Here is a 17,140-nt window from a genome sequence, read left to right as displayed (position 1 = left end):
CTGAACTCCACACCACGGTGCCACCCCCAACACTCGCTGACACCACCATGGGCGCCCTACATCACCTAAAATCTACCCTGTGAAAACACTCCGAAGAATTTGAGAAAGTGCTACATGCTATCCTGGACTTTAAAACATTGCTAGAAGTGAAAATCAATGTCATATCTCTGGATGTAAACCTTCTGAGGGTGGACCACTGCAGATCATGTGAACAAAACAGAATCTGCTCTGATCTTCAGGGGCCCCACTGTGATTGATCTTCAGGCATATCTGCACACTGCGAGGGCAAAAGTGGCTTTTTTGCAATGCGGCGCGGAGGACGCTGAGGGGTGATCACGATGCAAGGACATTCACTTTCTGGGCTTTACAGAGCGCCGAAACTTATTCCACGTAACTGAAATTTGTATCCCTGTCATCCCGAGTGTCTCACGGTTAACCCGGGATGCTTCAGTGCGCTACAAGCGCTTTGATATAGGGGAAGTTAAACATTGAATTTCCATCAGTGGCAATGAGCGGGGTTTGAGCAGACGTTAGCTGCGCATTCGAGCCTGCCCCCTCTGTTTTAAGTCTAAACTGCCCTCGCAGCATGCCCCAAATAGTTCCGCTGAGGGAGGGGTGTGCGAAGCCCTGGAGTCACCCGCCTAAACAGTGGGCCGCACCCGATGCCACTGGCCCCGGTTGGCCGCGGTCGGCATGCCGCTCTAGAACCCTGTGGCCACCCGGCAAGGAGACAAGCGCCCTATGGTGAGAACATTAAAAAACAGCATTTTTGCGTAGCTTGACTAACTCGCAGGGGGGAGTTTGAACCTGGTTTCCGACTGCACATCCTGTGCTCTACTACTGAGCAACAGCCCCGGTAACCATCAATTTCCGCCCCCCCCCAGAGCAAGTTTCTCCAGGCCTGATCAGCCTTGCCCCCATGCTCACCTCCACTGCCTGCGGACTCTTCTTCGGGGGCACCGCTGCCGGCTCTGCCCCCACTCAGCGGTTGGCGCCTTAAAGCCTCCAGCCCTTTCGTCACGAGGCAGGGTCAAGAAACACGGACAGCGGGAGGGGGCGGGTTAACAGGCACACTGACAGCGGAAGGGGGGCGGGAAAGGCAAGAAAGGCAAAGCAGAAGGCAAGAAGAAGCACTCACCTGGACTTCTTCCGGCGGCGGGAGGGGGCGGGTTAACAGGCACACTGACAGCGGAAGGGGGGCGGGAAAGGCAAGAAAGGCAAAGCAGAAGGCAAGAATCACTCACCTGGACTTCTTCCGGCGGCGGGCGGCCTGCAATGACCAAAACAAACCTTCCCCCCCCCCAAAAGTAGGAACCGCCCACCGCCGCAATGACGGCCACAAAGGGGCTGGATGAGAAAAAAATCTCAGGAACGCCCACGAGTCGCCTCGCAGAATGACGGTCGCCTCTCTTCCAATGGCTAGCCTCCATTTATGGAGCTAGCCAATGGAACAAAGAGGCGGGAATAAGCCACAAACTGGTAAACAAAAGTTTCCGCCTGCGCGAAACGCTGCTTGCGCAGCTGTTTGCCAGGCGAAACCTAAAAAAGAGTTGTTTGCATTTTTAGTTAGGTTACATTGTTGCCTTGATTCCTAAGGGATCTGGTGATTCTGGTTGAAATCCATTCTTTAATGGTCATTAATATTATATTAACCCCTTTCATGCTGATGACGAACCCCAGCCGTCATGCACTACGGTGCTCCTGTGCTGATGACGGCTGGGGTTCGTCACGGCCCGCCCCTGTTCGTGTTGTTTACAGCACACCAGGGGGAATCGCTGCCGCATGGAAGGGGTTAATTAAATAAAATATCGTACACATGATATTTCTACCTGGCATGTTCCCCTATCCCAATCCAGAAGGAAGACAAAATTTTAGCTGCAACATATTACTTTGAATCAAGAAAGGAGAAGTAAATAAACAAAAAGTTGTTTAAAAAGAGCTACGGGGCGTGGCCAAGATGGCGGGGTGAGCGGACGCATCTTCCCGCAGCTCCTCCAGCCCGGCTAGGCTCGAGCCCTTTTTCTTCAGCTTCTCTCCCCCCGCTGACGCTCAGCGGCTGAGAGGAGTGTGGCGGAGAACCTGGTGCACGCATTGATGCCGCTTTGGCCCTGATCGCTCCGGTGGAAGCACCTCAAAAGACAGATTGAAAATCGAGACGACGGAGCGCCCGGGAGGCGGAGCGTATCGGAGTGCTGTCCATGCGCCTTGGCTGGGCCTAGTGCTGAAAGTTGACGATCTGGGTGGAGACTGTCCCGGCCCTCGACGGAGGTCGAAGGAGGGCTATCGGCTGGGGGGCCCGCTACACGGGGGACTTAGAGTGCGTGCCCTGGTGCTTGGACTTGAGGCAGTGGCCCCCTGAATGGAGAGGATCCCGGTCCCGGGACTGGAGGACGATCGACTTGAGACCGGGGCCAGATCTGCCAACTCTAAGTAACCGAGCGGCCCCGGTTGTGGAACTTTCCAGATTGCCTGGTTTCTGGAGTGGCCCGGTGGTGTCGCCGGGCTCTGGCGCTCTGCTTGGCCCCACCCTGCCGCCATTTTGTCCTCGAGGGGTCGGTGTCATTGGCCTCCTCCGGAGTCCCCTGAAGGCAGTTTCCTGCACCCTCCGCCTCTACACAGCTATCTCCCAGTGGCGGAGCGTACTGGCCGGGCCGGGTCCCCCCAGCGTAGGTTCCGGTTGCCATCTCGACTGGGCGCCCACAGCTTGTAGTGCCCGGACCGACCCGCCATTTTGTCGTCTGTGGCGCAGGTCCCCGGTTTTGCCGGGAGCTCCCCACAGCGAGTACTTGCTGGTGGTTATACATTCTCCGGAGCGGTCGGGCCTGTGCCCGCTCTTCACCTGAGGCGCTTGGAATGTCTGGAAGAGGTGGCTCGAGGAAGGGGGACCGCACCCTGCCAGATATGCTTGGCAGGGCCCAGCAGCAACGGGACAGAGCACAGCCGTCGCCGGGGTCTTCGCAGGCCTCGGCGGACGCGCCCGGGGGAGAACCCCCTGTCACGAGATCTTTCATGGAGGAGTTGTTCAGTTCCCTTAAGGAGGACTTCCAGACGCTGAAGCGGGAAGTGGCTAGTGAGGTCCGTGAGGTCCGCAGAGAGGTGGAGGGCCTCGGTGAACGGGTTGAGACAGTGGAGACGGCGGCCCAGCGCCGGGACAACGAGATTGTCCACTTACAACAGGACGTCCTCCGTCTCCGGGAGCAGTGTGTTGAGCTCCAGGCCCACTCCTAGGACCTTGAGAACAGGTCGAGGAGAAATAACATTTGAGTGCGTGGTGTGCAGTCTGCGGACGAAGGGACTGACCTGGTGGGCTATCTGCAGGACTTGTTCCGGGGGATACTGGGGGAGGCCGCAGACTTTCCTATCCGCATTGATAGAGCTCACAGGGTTGGACGACAGCGCCAGTCATCGACGCCCCCGCCGGACATCTTAGCTTTCCTGCCCGACTACCCGCTGAAGGAGCGCATCATGTCTGAAGCCCGCAGGAAACAGCCACTGACTTTCCGGGAGCGGCCTGTGGCGCTCTATCAGGACCTGTCCGCCATCATGCTGCAGAAGCACAGGTCCTTCAGGATTGCCACCGACTTCTTGCGCGAACATGAGACGCCGTACTCCTGGGGGCACCCCTTTCGCTTGATCTTTCGCTGGAACGGAGTGCTACATCAGCTACACTCCTTGCAAGACATTTGCAGTGTCCTGGGACTCACGGCTACGGAGGAGGACGTAGCCACGCCGTCCTTGAGGCGATCGGAGAGAGGGGGCCGACGGAGGTCAGCGAGGAGACGATCGACGGCGAGCACTGGGCGTCCTGATTCCCCTACCATCAGGGCGGACATGGCCGGTGCCTTGAGGGCGGCGGCCAGGGACTTGGCCGACTCCAACGGCGTGGCCTTGACGGCCTAGACTCACTCCGGGGGGGAGATGAACATAGCTTCTTCGATGCCAGGTTTGGGGCTGGGGGGGGGTTTGGGGGGGGTCGGGGGGAGCGGGTGGAGGCGAGTGGCCGGACGTCCACTTTTCTACGGACTTGCCCGTTTTGGGGCTTGACTGAGACAATGGGTTGTTTGAGTTGGCATTTGGCTTGTTGCCGTGGGTGTGTTTGGGGTGGGGTTGGGTGTTGTTCTAGAGTTGGGGAAGTCCTGTCCGAAGTTGTCCATGCCCACGCTTGGCCTGCTCTGGCCTGTCCCACGCGGCTGCCCCGCGCCCCCCCCCCCCCCCCTCCTCTGGTTCCTTGCCCGCTGCATAGCGTTCCTGGTCCCTGGGAGACATGTCGTCCCTGAAGGTGGTGACCCTTAATGTTAAGGGACTGAATAATCCGATTAAGCGCAGGGCGATTCTGTCTCTGCTTGAGGGGACGCAGGCTGACATCTGCCTTTTGCAGGAGACCCACTTATTGTCCCGTGACAGCCATAGATTGCGCTCTGCTAAGTTCCCCACCCAGTTTTTCTCCTCTGCAGCGACCAAGACTGCGGGGGTGGCCATTCTCATAGCGAGCTCCTTCAGGGGGGAGGTGTTATATAAATACGCTGAGCAGAAGGGGAGGCATCTGGCATATCGCCTCCGCCTGGGAGGTATAGCGTTTACAGTTGGCTCTGTCTATAGCCCGAATGACCACCAGGAACGCTTCTTGGACTCAGTACTGGTGGATGTCACTGCCTCGCCTGACCGACATGTTATTCTAGGGGGGGGACCTTAATATCGTCTTGGTTTCAATATTGGATAGGTTAGCGCAGCGGTTTCCACAGACTGGAGAACTTTCCCAGGCTGTGAAGGCCCGGATTGCGGACATGGATTTACACGACCTTTGGCGCTCCATGCATCCCACGGGTAGAGACTACTCCTATTTTTCGCATGCGCACCGCACCTACGCACGGTTGGACTATCTCTTGGTTAGTGGGCCGATGCGCGCCGCTGCTATGGCGGCGGACGTTGGGGTCCTGACTCTGTCTGACCATGCGCCGGTTACTGGTGCGTTTGCGTGGCCGGCGGCCTCCCCCTTTCAGGGGATGTGGCGCCTTAGGGACACCCTTTTGCACAAGAAAGCGGTGGTGAAACGTATTGCAGAGGTCATACAGGACTATCAGACACACAACAGTAATACAGACACTTAACTAGCGACACAGTGGGCTGCGTTGAAGGCGGTTCTTCGGGGGGAGTTCATCTCCATCTCCTCGGCGGAAAATAGGGAGCGGCAACGGAAGAGGGATGAACGGACTACTCAGGTTCGGGAGCTTGAGCAGGTCCACCGCCGTACGGGTGCTCCGAGGGTTTGGAGGCAGCTGAAGGCGGCAAGGAAGCTCCTGTCGGCGCTGGACCTGGATAGAGCGGAATACGCTGCCTTGCGCTTGAAACATGCCTACTACACAGGAGGGGACAGGTGCGGCAAGCTCCTGGCGCATCGGCTTCGGGTCGCGCAACAGCGTAACGTAGTGAAGGAACTCTTGAGTGCGGACGGGGTGGCCGTTTCCGAGGACGCGGAGGTGGCGGAAACCTTCTGCAGTTTCTATGAGGCGCTGTACGCTGGGGAGCCCTCCTCGCCGCGGGACACCGAGGAATATCTAGAGTCGGTGCCTCTTCCGGCACTGGATCCCGTTCAGGCGGAATATCTGGAGCGGGATATTCACGTTGAAGAGGTGATCTCCGCTATAGCTAGGTTGAAGCACGGGAAGGCCCCGGGCCCGGACGGTTACACGTCCCTGTTTTATAAGACCTTTTGCCCGGTTGTGGCCCCTGTCTTAACTCGGCTGTTTACCTCCTTCTCTGACCTGGGAGCCATCCCACCGGATCTCCTGAGTGAGACGGTCTCGGTGATTCCGAAACCCGGGAAGGACCGGGCTCCATGCGGCTCGTACAGGCCCATCTCGCTCCTCAACGTCGACCTCAAGTTGTACACGGGGATTCTGGCGTCCAGGCTGGCCCTGCACCTCCCCGGTTTGGTTGAGGTGGACCAGGCTGGCTTTGTGCCCGGCAGGCAGACGGTCGACAACACCAAGCGGGTGACGCACGTTTTAGAGAAGGCTTCGCGGATACCGGGGGAGCGGATGTTGCTAGCAGTGGACGCTGAGAAGGCCTTTGATAGAGTTCATTGGCCGTATCTCGAGCTGGTCCTCAGGAAACTGGGAATTGGTGATAAATTCCGCACAATGGTCTTCAACTGCTATAAGTATCCTTCAGCGTCGGTGCGAGTCAACGGGTGCAGCTCCCGTAGTTTTGCAATCGAGCGCGGTATGAGGCAGGGCTGCCCCCTCTCTCCACTCCTCTTTGCTCTCTACATGGAGCCATTCGCCCAGAGGGTCCGCCACAATCCGGATGCTATTGGGATCAGGATGGGCCAGTTTGTCCACACGGTCAGCCTCTATGCGGACGATGTCCTATTAACCCTGGACGACCCTAGGAGGTCCTTGCCCGCCTGCATCCGCGAGTTGGATGCCTTTTCACGTGTGGCCGGCTTTAAAATGAACATGAGCAAGTCAGTGGCTTTAGATGTGTCTCTGGCTGCGGACACTCACCTTCGCCTCACTCAGAACCACCCTACATTCAGAAAACAACTTAAAACCTGGATATTCGACAATTAATTCCCAACCCTTCCTCAAGCGCCTTGAGACCCTCTGGGTATGTAGCGTGCTATATAAATTTCTTGACTTGACTTGACCTCCAGCGACTCTTCCCTATGCAGTGGTCGTCGTCCCTTGTACCATACCTAGGGATCCTACTGGCACCCACGCTGCCAGCGATGGTGACGGCTAATTACACTTCTCTCAGTAAAAAGATCAGGGAGGAGCTCGGCCGCTGGAGTAAGGGCCTACTATCCTGGCTGGGAAGGATCGCGGCGGTTAAGATGACAGTCTTTCCCCAGATACTATATCTTTTTCGAGCCCTACCTCTCCAGCCTCCAGTGGGCTGGATTAGATAAACGCAGGCCGACATCTCCCGCTTTGTCTGGCAAGGCCGCAAGCCGCGGATGAAGAGGGTTCTCTCCACGCTTGCCCCGGAGGCGGGGGGCCTTGGTATTCCGGACCTCCGTAAGTACTTTCAGGCGGCGCTGCTACGTTACCTTGTGGGGTGGAACAGGTGGGAGTCCGATAAACATTGGCTTTTTCAGGACCAGGCGGTGGCGGGCCGCACCCTACAGGAGGTTCCATTCTTGCGCCGCGCTCACCGCCCCCCCAACCTTTACGCCTCTTTCATTACACGGGTCCCCTTGAGGGTGTGTGTTGGACTTGGCCAGTCTGGTAGGTCCGCCCCTGAAGTTTGGTGCTTAGTATATGTGTCCGGGGAATGGTGATTCCCCTTCTGAGTGTGTGTGTGGTGAGAGAGACCTGCCTCCCATAGGAATGCATGGGGAATGTATGTGGCTCTGGTAGTTCCTGATGCGTGGGGGCGTGCCGGGTCGTGTTTGGTATGTGTGCGCTCGTGAGGTTGAATGCTACAAGATGATGTATGCAGCATGTGTGTGACTAGAAGGGAAGTGCCACTTCTAGACTTTGGTGCCTGTGTGCAGTAGGTGTGCTGGTGTATGATTGGCTGAAGCCGGCTGGGCCTTCCCCACCAGGCTGGCTCCACCCCCTAGGGTGCGTCCAGTGCCCCTGGCCTGGCCAGTAGCATGAAATTCCTTATAACCAGTTCTGGCTGGTTCTCTCCCTGCCTGCCCCTTTTGGAGACAAAGGGAGCTCCTGTATAAAAGGGGGGTGGGCCCTCTTCTCTCTCTCTTCTTCTTCCTGCTTGGGACCCTGCCAGGGTCGTGCTGCTGCTTGGGGCTCAGGGAAGGGCGTGCCTCCCTGGGCCCTGCTCTGCTCCTGAACTACCTACTTCATGGACTTTCTATAGACCCGGTTGTCTACTCTTCTAGCGCTTGGGGAGCGCTTTTTCTGCAGTCCCAGCGCCTGGGGCGCTTCACCTATGCTCCTAGCGCTCAGGAGCACTCTCTTGCTGACCTAGCGCCTTGGGGCGCTTCATTCATGCCCTCGCGCTAGGAGCGCTATATCGAACCAGACCGGTGCCCACCCGGTGTCTGCCTCGTGCTACGAAGATACTATCACCCCAGCGAGAGCCTACCTCGCTTTATCGCCTGCCCTGGTGCCTTACGAGGAAGCCTACTCCTCGTCAATTTCCCCCCGTGTTCACCGCCGCCGCCCGGGACCCTGGTGATGTCATCCCCGGGCCGCGCTGGGATTGGCTGCCGGCCCGGGATTCCCCCCAGCGTCATCCCCCAGGCCGCGCCGTGATTGGCTGCCGGCCCGAGAGAAAGAGAGAGGCCGGCCGAAGGAGGATGCCGAAGCAGGAGCGGCGGGAGCCCACTCCGCGCTCCTGCCAGACCCCCGCGAAGCTGCTGATTCCCCCCCCCGGGGCCCCCGCGAGGGAGGGAGCCCCGGAGCACCCGACGAAGGCGCAACAGACCCGGTGAGTGCAACGGAGAGGAGGGGGCGTCGGGGCTCATTGTCGGAGCTCGCCCCGCCCCTCCAGTAACCCGCCGGTTGTGCCTCAAGGCCCGAAGGGCCCACAGTGATGCCGGGTCCCCCGAGGGGGGCCCCGCCTGCCCACAGTTCTGGTCCCGAGCCCGCGAGGCTCCGTCACGGCCCCTGGGGCCCCCATTGATGCCGGGTCCCCCGAGGGGGGGGGGGGCCCCGCCTGCCCACAGATTTGTCCTTGAGCCCCAAGATGGCTCCCACGTGGTCCTGACTTCCCGAGCCCAGAGAGGCTCCTCCATTCGGCCGATTCCCCCTGAGCCTGGGAGGCTCCACCCTCACCCATTGCTCCGAGCCTGAGGAGGCTCCCACGTGTCCCTGACCCCCGAGCCTGCAAGGCTACATCCAAACCCCTCAGCGGCCCAGCACTTCGTGGGCCGCTGCCACGTTTAGGTTTGCCCCGGGCCCCTTGCAGCCCATTATGGACATCGAGACTTTAAGGCGCCCTTGCCTCAGGAAGGCCATCTGGCCTAGGGGGCGCTACTGACTATCATCAAAGTGTTGCTAGGAATTCTTATGTGTTGCCCTGCTGATGGCGGCCTCTGTGGTGTGCTGTACCTTGCCATTCCTTCCCTCCTGTATAACCTTGCCTCATGTATGTCTATACTGGTTAGAGTGAGTTCTATTGCTGGTTCTATGAGACCCCGGGGCGGGACGTATTCTATGCTAAGCTCCTGGTGATTGTGTTCTAGTCCTAGTCCGAGGAAGCTCCCAGTGAATATGTGTTCTAATGCTAGATCGATCATGTGCCTACCCCTGGCAGGGGCCCCTTGGCCCTGCCCTGTTCTTTCCCCTTGTAACCCCTGCCGTACCTCGAGCCCCTTGTAAGGTGTATGTTCCTATGTGTCCTTCGTAATACAAAGACTATTTTCATATATATACTTGGTGTGGAGTTCCTTTTGTGGGGGGGCCCGGGAGGTTGTTGTTGGTGGGTGCGTGCGCAAATGCTTCACACATGTCCTCCGAGATAGGCCTGACTGCCCGCGCCGCGTTACCTAGAGGGCGAGCAGGGGTCGACTTTATATAGGAGTGGTGGTCTCTGACTGGCTGTGGCGCAAGCCCTGGCCGGCCGGGGGTCCCATTTCCTACAGTGTGGGATGCAGTCTGCGAGGCCCGAGACCTTACCACTTTCCCTTCACCATTTACACCTATAGTGGATAATCCTGATTTCTCCCCGGGGATGGAGCCAGGCGCTTTCTCCCATTGGAGGACGGGGGCTGCCGGGCACTCTTTCAAGTCTATGGGCCGGAAGGCGTGGTCCCCTTTCAGCAGGAGTTCGGCCTGACGGAGTTGGATAGACTACGTTACATGCAGGTCCGACATTGGGCCCTCCAGCCCCAGGTGCGGGACACCGCTGATCGTCAAATTACACCGTATGAGCGGTGGCTGGTGACCCGTACCTCTGATGCTAAATTGATTACTGATCTTTATAAACATCTACAGCCCCCACCGTTCCACTATTATAACCCGGGGAGGGAACGATGGCACAGGGAATTGGGCAGGAACCTTCGCCACAAGGAATGGGACCAGATCGCACATCGGGCACGACACTCTGCGTACCATACCGGCCTTACGGAGACATTTACCAAGGTGTCCACATACTGGTACTACACCCCAGAGAGACTATATGAGATGAATAGGCACATTGATATGGGGTGCTGGAGAGGGTGCGGGCTGGTGGGGACCCTCTCACATATTCTTTGGGATTGTCCCTTGCTGACCGCCTATTGGAAGGAGGTTCTGGATGAGGTGGATAAGCACTTTGAAATTGAGCTCCCGCGCTTTGCGGCGTATGTATTACTGGGCCTCCCTAATGGCCTGATGTACCCGCTGAAGTCCCGCAGGGGTAGGCAGATCGCGATCGCGCTGGGGTCTGCGGTCCAGAATATCCTCACCCTTTGGCGTACTACCACTGTCCCCTCCATTACAGGTTGGCTACATAGACTCTGGCACGTGTTGGGAATGGAGAAACTGTCGCTCGCGGTGGCGGGGGAGATAGATCAATTTGATGAGCTGTGGCAACCCTTCCATGCGCTGTTAACCACCGAATTCAGGGAGCTCACCTGCCCGAGGTACCTCAGGCTTCTGAGGCTGACGCCGCCGGCGACTCCGGCAGACTAGAATGAGTGGGGGGCAGGTTCTTAGTGAGGGGGGGTGTGGCTCTGGGGCGGGTAGTACTGGTAATGGGACATTGGACGGGGGGGTTGGGTTTTTCTTTGGGGCGGGGGTTCTAGAGGGGGAGGGGCTGTGCTTTTTTTGTGTCAATTTCATTGCCTTCTTTGATCAGATTTGGGGTGCTGGATATGCGCAGAGTGGAGATATAAATTGCACTTTATTTTTTTTCATCTGCTATTGCTTTTCCTCTGGCCTAACGAACTGTTCCACGGGCACGCTCCTGATACTACGATTTTTCTCCTATTATACGGTCTGTAACCCTAACCTCCTGTTCCCTCTCCCCGTGTTCTTTTGTCTTAATAAAATGCTTTAAACCTAAAAAGAGCTAGGGCGGTCGACCTCGAATCTGGGGAACTGGGTTTGAGTCTTGGCAACAACGCTGAACATCCGGCGATTCTGGGCAAATCACTTCATCTCCCCGTGCCTACCAAAAATGAATGTGCCTCATGTAACGCAACTGGTGCTATGTAAAGCGCTGCGATACCAGATACCATTGGGTCAAGTTTGCGCTAAATAAAACTGCGTAAAAATATAAAAATACAAAGCTGCCCCAGGGGAAAATAAATAAATAAATAAATAAATAAATAGGAATAAAAACTGGTCGGCAACAGCGTTCATAGAAACAGGATTACGGTTACTCTCCAAGTTGGTGTTGCCAAATAACAGTTTGACTTCAATTAATACAAAACATCACAGCCAGAGATGTAAGTTGCAGTGAAAACATACCAACAAACAAGAGACCAGATTTGATGAAAACACAATCAAGGATCAAAAATCAAAATATCACTTCTAATCCATACTCTGTAAAGCCTTTCTCAAGCACTCCCAGGAGCCACCATGATAGTCACAAAAATCCGCTCAGTTTGAAGTCAGAGAAAGAACAGTAAACACCAGGCTCCCTGGAAGAGAGAGCTTGACATTTGACTCTTTGAATGCACAGCAAATGTGATAAGAACAAGATTTAAAGGCCTGTTTTACAGAAATCGAGCACTGGTGGACGAATACAGTAAATAGGGTTTGGGCAAGGCAAGGGAACTAACTTGCGCTGGACAGCCTACAACAAATGGGCCCTACTAATAGAAAGCAAGCAAAATGTGCATTATAAACCACAAAGTCAATAGCAAACTACAGGTGTAATGCATACCCAGGGAAGCTTTCCGAAAGTCCCTAAGATGTCGCAAACCATACACCTGCACTGTCTGGTAGTCTTTGACCTAAATATAGGACTTTTAAACCTTTCAGTAGCAGTCCTTGGCCTTCACATCAGTTTGCTGAAACTAAACATTGCTCAAACAAGGAAAATATATTTACAGGGACTCTATTGACCAAGAAACAAACCAGGAGGAAGAGTTTGCTTGATGGCACCAGTCTCAATTTGAAATACTAATTGCTGTGAGTTGCTCAATACCCACACCTTTCCTTTAGTCAAGTCGACAAAGGTACTCAACTGTCTGCAGCCTCAAGGATATCAAACGATGACACATTCAAGAGAGGCATCACAGCTCCAAGGGTAAACAGCTAGTGCCAAAAGATAGGTTATGGAGGCAGAAGATCGGTTCTGTCTAAACAGATCGGAGATGGAAACATCGCAGCGGCCAAGTAGCTGGGGACAAGCCCCAGGACCATTAAACCTTTGATGTATAAATCATTTTACATACACTTCGAACTGATGAAGTATTTGGAGTTTACGCTTATCAGACCACACTAGAAAGTGCAGACATCTTCTAGAGCAGGGGTACTCATAGTACGGCCCGCGGGCCACTGGCGGCCCGGCAAACCTTCCCTGGCGGCCCGCGGACCTTGCAAATACCGTATCTGAGTTTTTTTCTTCTTCTAAAGTGTGTATGCAACCCAGTGCTATTTCAGCATTTTCAGTAATGTGGTGCCACTGTCCCACCTGGGTCAGAGTAAGGCCCGTGACCAATGTTTGACCTCTGTGTCCCTGGGGGAATCTGCGGTGTGATGGATGGCTGTCTATGGGGACGGCTCGCCCTTTGCGTTTGGTGTAATTACAATTAGGGCTCCCAGTTTTCCGTTTTTACTGATTTGTACAGATAAATACAGACAGAAAACATTTTTTTCCTGTCAGTATTTATTTTTAAATACAGAAAAACACGGAAAATATGTCTTCTTTGGATGTTTTTTTCTACTGTCAATCATGAGTGCCAGGTAAGTAGGTGTACAGATTTAGAGGTAGGGGAGATGAAAAAAGACAATACATTTCCTAATTAAGCGCAGATCTACAGTTATTTATGCTAATCTGCAATGCAAGTGTTTTGATACATGGCTATTACACTGTATACTGCTGAAACCTTTTGGACATTCAAATGCAAATGTATATGTATCAGTCAAATAAATGTGGAAAATACCTATGGCAGCTTCATTTATACAGAAAACAAAATAGAAATGGATAAATACAGACAAAATTAGCAAAAAATAAATATGGATAAATACAGACTGAAAAGGAGAAAAAATAAATACCATAAAACCTGGAGCCCTAATTACAATTCATTCCTCTTCAATTCTTGGGGAGAGCTGTTCGCAGAGATGAAGCTCTGAACCTTACTCCTGAAAAATAAGAGCAGTTGTTGAAACATCTGTGGGGAGTGAGAGAGTACTGTTGTTGCCCTTGGGTATTTTTGCATTATACTCAACCACCAGTTCGTTAACTAGTGCTTGCCTAATCTGATGCTTAAGGATGTTTTAGCATTTAAATTCAGCTTACAAGCAAAGTAACCTTTTTGACTAGCGTTCAGCCACGTCTATAACCCACAAAATTGGGGTTTAGGTACGCAAATAGATTTTCTCTCATACACATTGAAGTACCTCAGCCTGCCAGCCGTAAGCAACCCCACTCACCATTGGCTGAAGTTGTGCACCCTCTGTGCACTGGCTAATGTAGACCCACTGCAGTACCCTACAAAGAAGTGAGTATATTCCTGCAAAAGGTCAGTGGTTCTACTTGGTGCTATCTTTGTGACAGGGCCCACTTTCCGATCCCATCAGGCAGCATTTTTACGAGCACATTTAATGTTGAATAATAACTCACCAGCCGCATTTCAGAACCTGCACTTTATTTATGATGAGCAGATTTCAGGTGGGGATGGGAGGAGTGGATTTTAATGCGCATGCTCATTTTGTCCAACATTAGTATAACATTAAAAGGGCGTTGATAATATAGGAGAGACTGGAATCCCTTTATTAAAGTGTGTCTCTGATTTACAACCTACATTGGCAAAGCCAATAGGTCTCGCTTTTTAAACATGAAAAGGATTAGGGGCAGAGAAACCAAGAAACAGTCAGGAAGAGAGATACGCAAGGCACCAAGTTTTAAACCACACACACACCTTAGAGTTTAAAAGCTACAGGATTGTTTTTTTTTTTTAAAGGACAAACCTTTGTTGATGTATTCTTCATTGCAAGCATGTTTGTTTTTGCATATGTATATATTGTGGAATGTTTGTGTTCACCTATGCTTACAGGGCTTCATTAAAGCCCTTATTAAGTTGAACTGGAGCGACAATGTAATGAAACTTCCACCCTGCCCTTAGAGTCCAGCTTTGGACTACGCAGATTCGACAACTGGCAAAGTGCTAACTGAATAAGTTAACTCCTCCCGCCTCCAATCACAAAATATACTAACTAGAGGAACTACCTCCTATAGTGTTTAAACAAAAAAAGTATAAATCGCATAATTCATCAGATCTGTCCCTCACATGGCAATTAAGTGCATTATAATTTACATTTTTACAATTTACATTATAAACACTATGCACCGATTTAGGATATAAATCAAAAGGACACGTGTTTTAAATGGGATAAAATAACATCTGCACGACGTATTGCAAAATATTTTTGAAGTGGGCAATGAAGTGTACAAAAAGCATCGACCACGTCGGATGGGGCGCCCCCCTTGGCCACACCTCCTAAAATGTGCCATGGTTAAAAAACGTTCCGATAGTCCATCCTATAGAGTCTACAACTGAATGGGACAAAGCATAAAACTGTGTAACTAAATATCTCGTACAGATCGCACCCTTACCCAGGAACATTAACCAGAATTACAGCACACACATCCACATCGAACACATGGCTAAAAGACAGTCATTGACAATGCCATTAGCTCTAGGATGGCTGAGACCTATTGGATTTGCTAATGTTTGGCTTTTTTTGAAGAAATGTCTGCAGTGTGTATTCTGGGAAGGGCTTCAGCATCCAGCTGCACCACCCCCCCCTCCCCGCCCCCCACCTCTGCGACTGACACAGTATAATAAAGTACCTAAAAAAACTGAACATTTTTGACCGACTAATAAACTTGTAGTTCACGGTGATGTTTTTCTTTTTACTTTCTACTAAGGGCAGAAAAGGGTCTCCTTGCATTAAACTTTAGAAAAATACATTAAACATCATTATCCGATGAACTCACAGCAGCGTTTCCAACTACTAAGAACGGATTTCAGAAAAACCTGCCTCGTTGTAGGCACCACAGTTTGAAAAAGACTGCAGGAAGGCCACAGGCTTCTAACAAACGCCTTCCTTTCAGAACATCTCAACACACTCCGGCTCTATACACTAAAATCGACTAAACAAACATGAAATAAAAAGCTTAAGCCTTAAGTGGAGAAATTCAAACAAAAAGATAGGAGAAATCCGGCCTGGTTTGAAATTCGTTTTCTACACTTCGTCCGCGAAATAGTGCGTACGGGGTCAGTTTTCGGGTAAGGCCCAGACTGGGGATCGAAAAGCAGCCACATTCCCTTCGCCTCCTCGGGCACTCTCTATCCACCTCTAACGCGTTTTCTACTCTCTTTTCTCCCTCCCTGAGCGCGTTATTTCTATCCTCTCTTCCAACCTTCCAGTCAGTGACCTGTTTCAGTTTATGTTTGGGGGATAAACAGAGACCCCAGGAGCGGTCCTAGGCTTTTTAAACCGCCCCCGGCACACTGGGGAATTGCCTGGTGGAATCAAGGGGCCCGCCTTTCCCTAAAATATCGAATCTTCACTTTCACCATCTTTGAACGCACTCTCGCACATTGGTTCTGGTTCACTTACTTATTGCTCGATTTATGTCGGAGGACTCACCTGCAGTTCTTTCACAGGCAACGTAAATAAAACATCCTGTTCCAGAGTTTTTGTTTTGGCTTGGCATTCTGGGGCGCGCAGTCCCATTGTTCAGTCTGGACTTGAAGCCCCAGAATGCAAAGCACCAATAACAAGATGAGCTACTCACACCTGAATGCGGCAAACGACTTCGGTCTAAAAGATATTTTCAGTCAAATAGGGCCCGCTGACAAGGCCGTGATACTCTTTCTCCCGTCAATCAGCTGCTCCGAGCCGCATACAAAGGATGCTTTGTTGCTTACCTGTTTTGCCTCTTCGGTTTAGGTTTTCTTTTCTCAGCCCCTACAGTCCGCCCTCATCTCACTGCCCGCAGTCTTTGTCTCATCTTCAAAATTCCCGCCCTGCCACACCTTCTCTCTTGCTCCCACTTAAAAACCTGCTGCAGGTAGGGACCGTCTCGAAAGGGCACGTTCATCGTTTTGCTTGAGATGTTTAGGGTCGGTCTGATAGCACCACTCTGTAGGTTTGGCCAAGAAAAAAACAGCATTTGTTGCTGAGCCCTAACAATGGTAGACACTGGTGAACCTGTTACTCCGGAAATTCCCAGACAAAATCTTAATAAATTCCTTGATCGAGGGTACTGACATTAACAGGATTGTATTGTGTTGCATCATATATGCAGCTCTGGGAAGCGCGTGAACACATTGATAGCGCTCTACACCTCGCAGGGTGTGTGCTGGACGGATTGTTCTTTTTGTTGATCCTATATTGCAGGTTTTTGGATGTCATGAGTGATCACGACAAGGTTGTCCAACCTGAAATTTGGGATTTAGTTGGGGGTGGGAGGGGTCCTGAACTTACATGTTGAATATATCTCAGATCGGTTCTGAGCACCACACCCCTTTCCGGTATCAGTCAACTTTAAAACAGTCAGTGACCTTAAACAGGTATTGAGTAGTGCGAAGCTCTCAAGCAGTCAATGCATAGCTCCAATGCTCCCAGGTCCGTGCGTGTCTAATTGGTCCAATCCGTTTTTTTTCTTCTTAGAATTCTTTTACTTGTGGTTCTGGTTTTGCAGTGGCTTAAATAAGACTACAAGTCCCGGAATTCCAAGTGACCCCTTGAAAGGAGGCCATTCAGAGACACTGCGTGAGGCCCATTGTCCAGCATTTTAGCGCCCCACAGTTTTAACTTTCAACCCAAAATCAATTCTCACACCCTCAGCTGGATAGATGTGAGAATTGTTTGTGGGCTAAAAGTTAAAGCTGTGGGTTGGTAATATGCTGGACAATGGGCCTCACGCAGTGTCTCTGAATGGTCTCCATACCATTGGGACAAGGGGAAGCCTCTCCCTCCCCTAGACCTCCAGACACCATCCCTGAGAGGCCCAGAGAGAGAGAGGGAGGGGGGAGGGAGTGTGTGGGGGGGGGGGGGGGGCTGGA

The 17,140-nt window shown here is 52.6% G+C and overlaps 1 protein-coding gene across 2 annotated transcripts in view; it reads right to left on the bottom strand.

Moving 5' to 3' along the window:
* Positions 1–16,101, bottom strand: part of LOC147697071 (torsin-4A-A-like) — a 51,516-nt gene extending 35,415 nt beyond the window's left edge. Inside the window, exons 1-2 of one of the 2 annotated variants that reach the window (XM_086933283.1) lie at positions 16,001–16,101; positions 13,119–13,205 (exon numbers count right to left, since the gene is read on the bottom strand). The gene's annotated coding sequence lies outside the window, so the exon portion shown is untranslated. The remainder of the gene's footprint in view (positions 1–13,118; positions 13,206–16,000) is intronic. The other variant, XM_086933284.1, reaches the window with a different exon arrangement.
* Positions 16,102–17,140: the final 1,039 nt, after the last annotated feature.

Source organism: Lissotriton vulgaris, chromosome 8 (assembly GCF_964263255.1).
Source record: "Lissotriton vulgaris chromosome 8, aLisVul1.2, whole genome shotgun sequence".
Taxonomy (NCBI): Eukaryota; Metazoa; Chordata; class Amphibia; order Caudata; family Salamandridae; genus Lissotriton; species Lissotriton vulgaris.
This window is presented reverse-complemented; position numbering and strand designations above follow the sequence as displayed.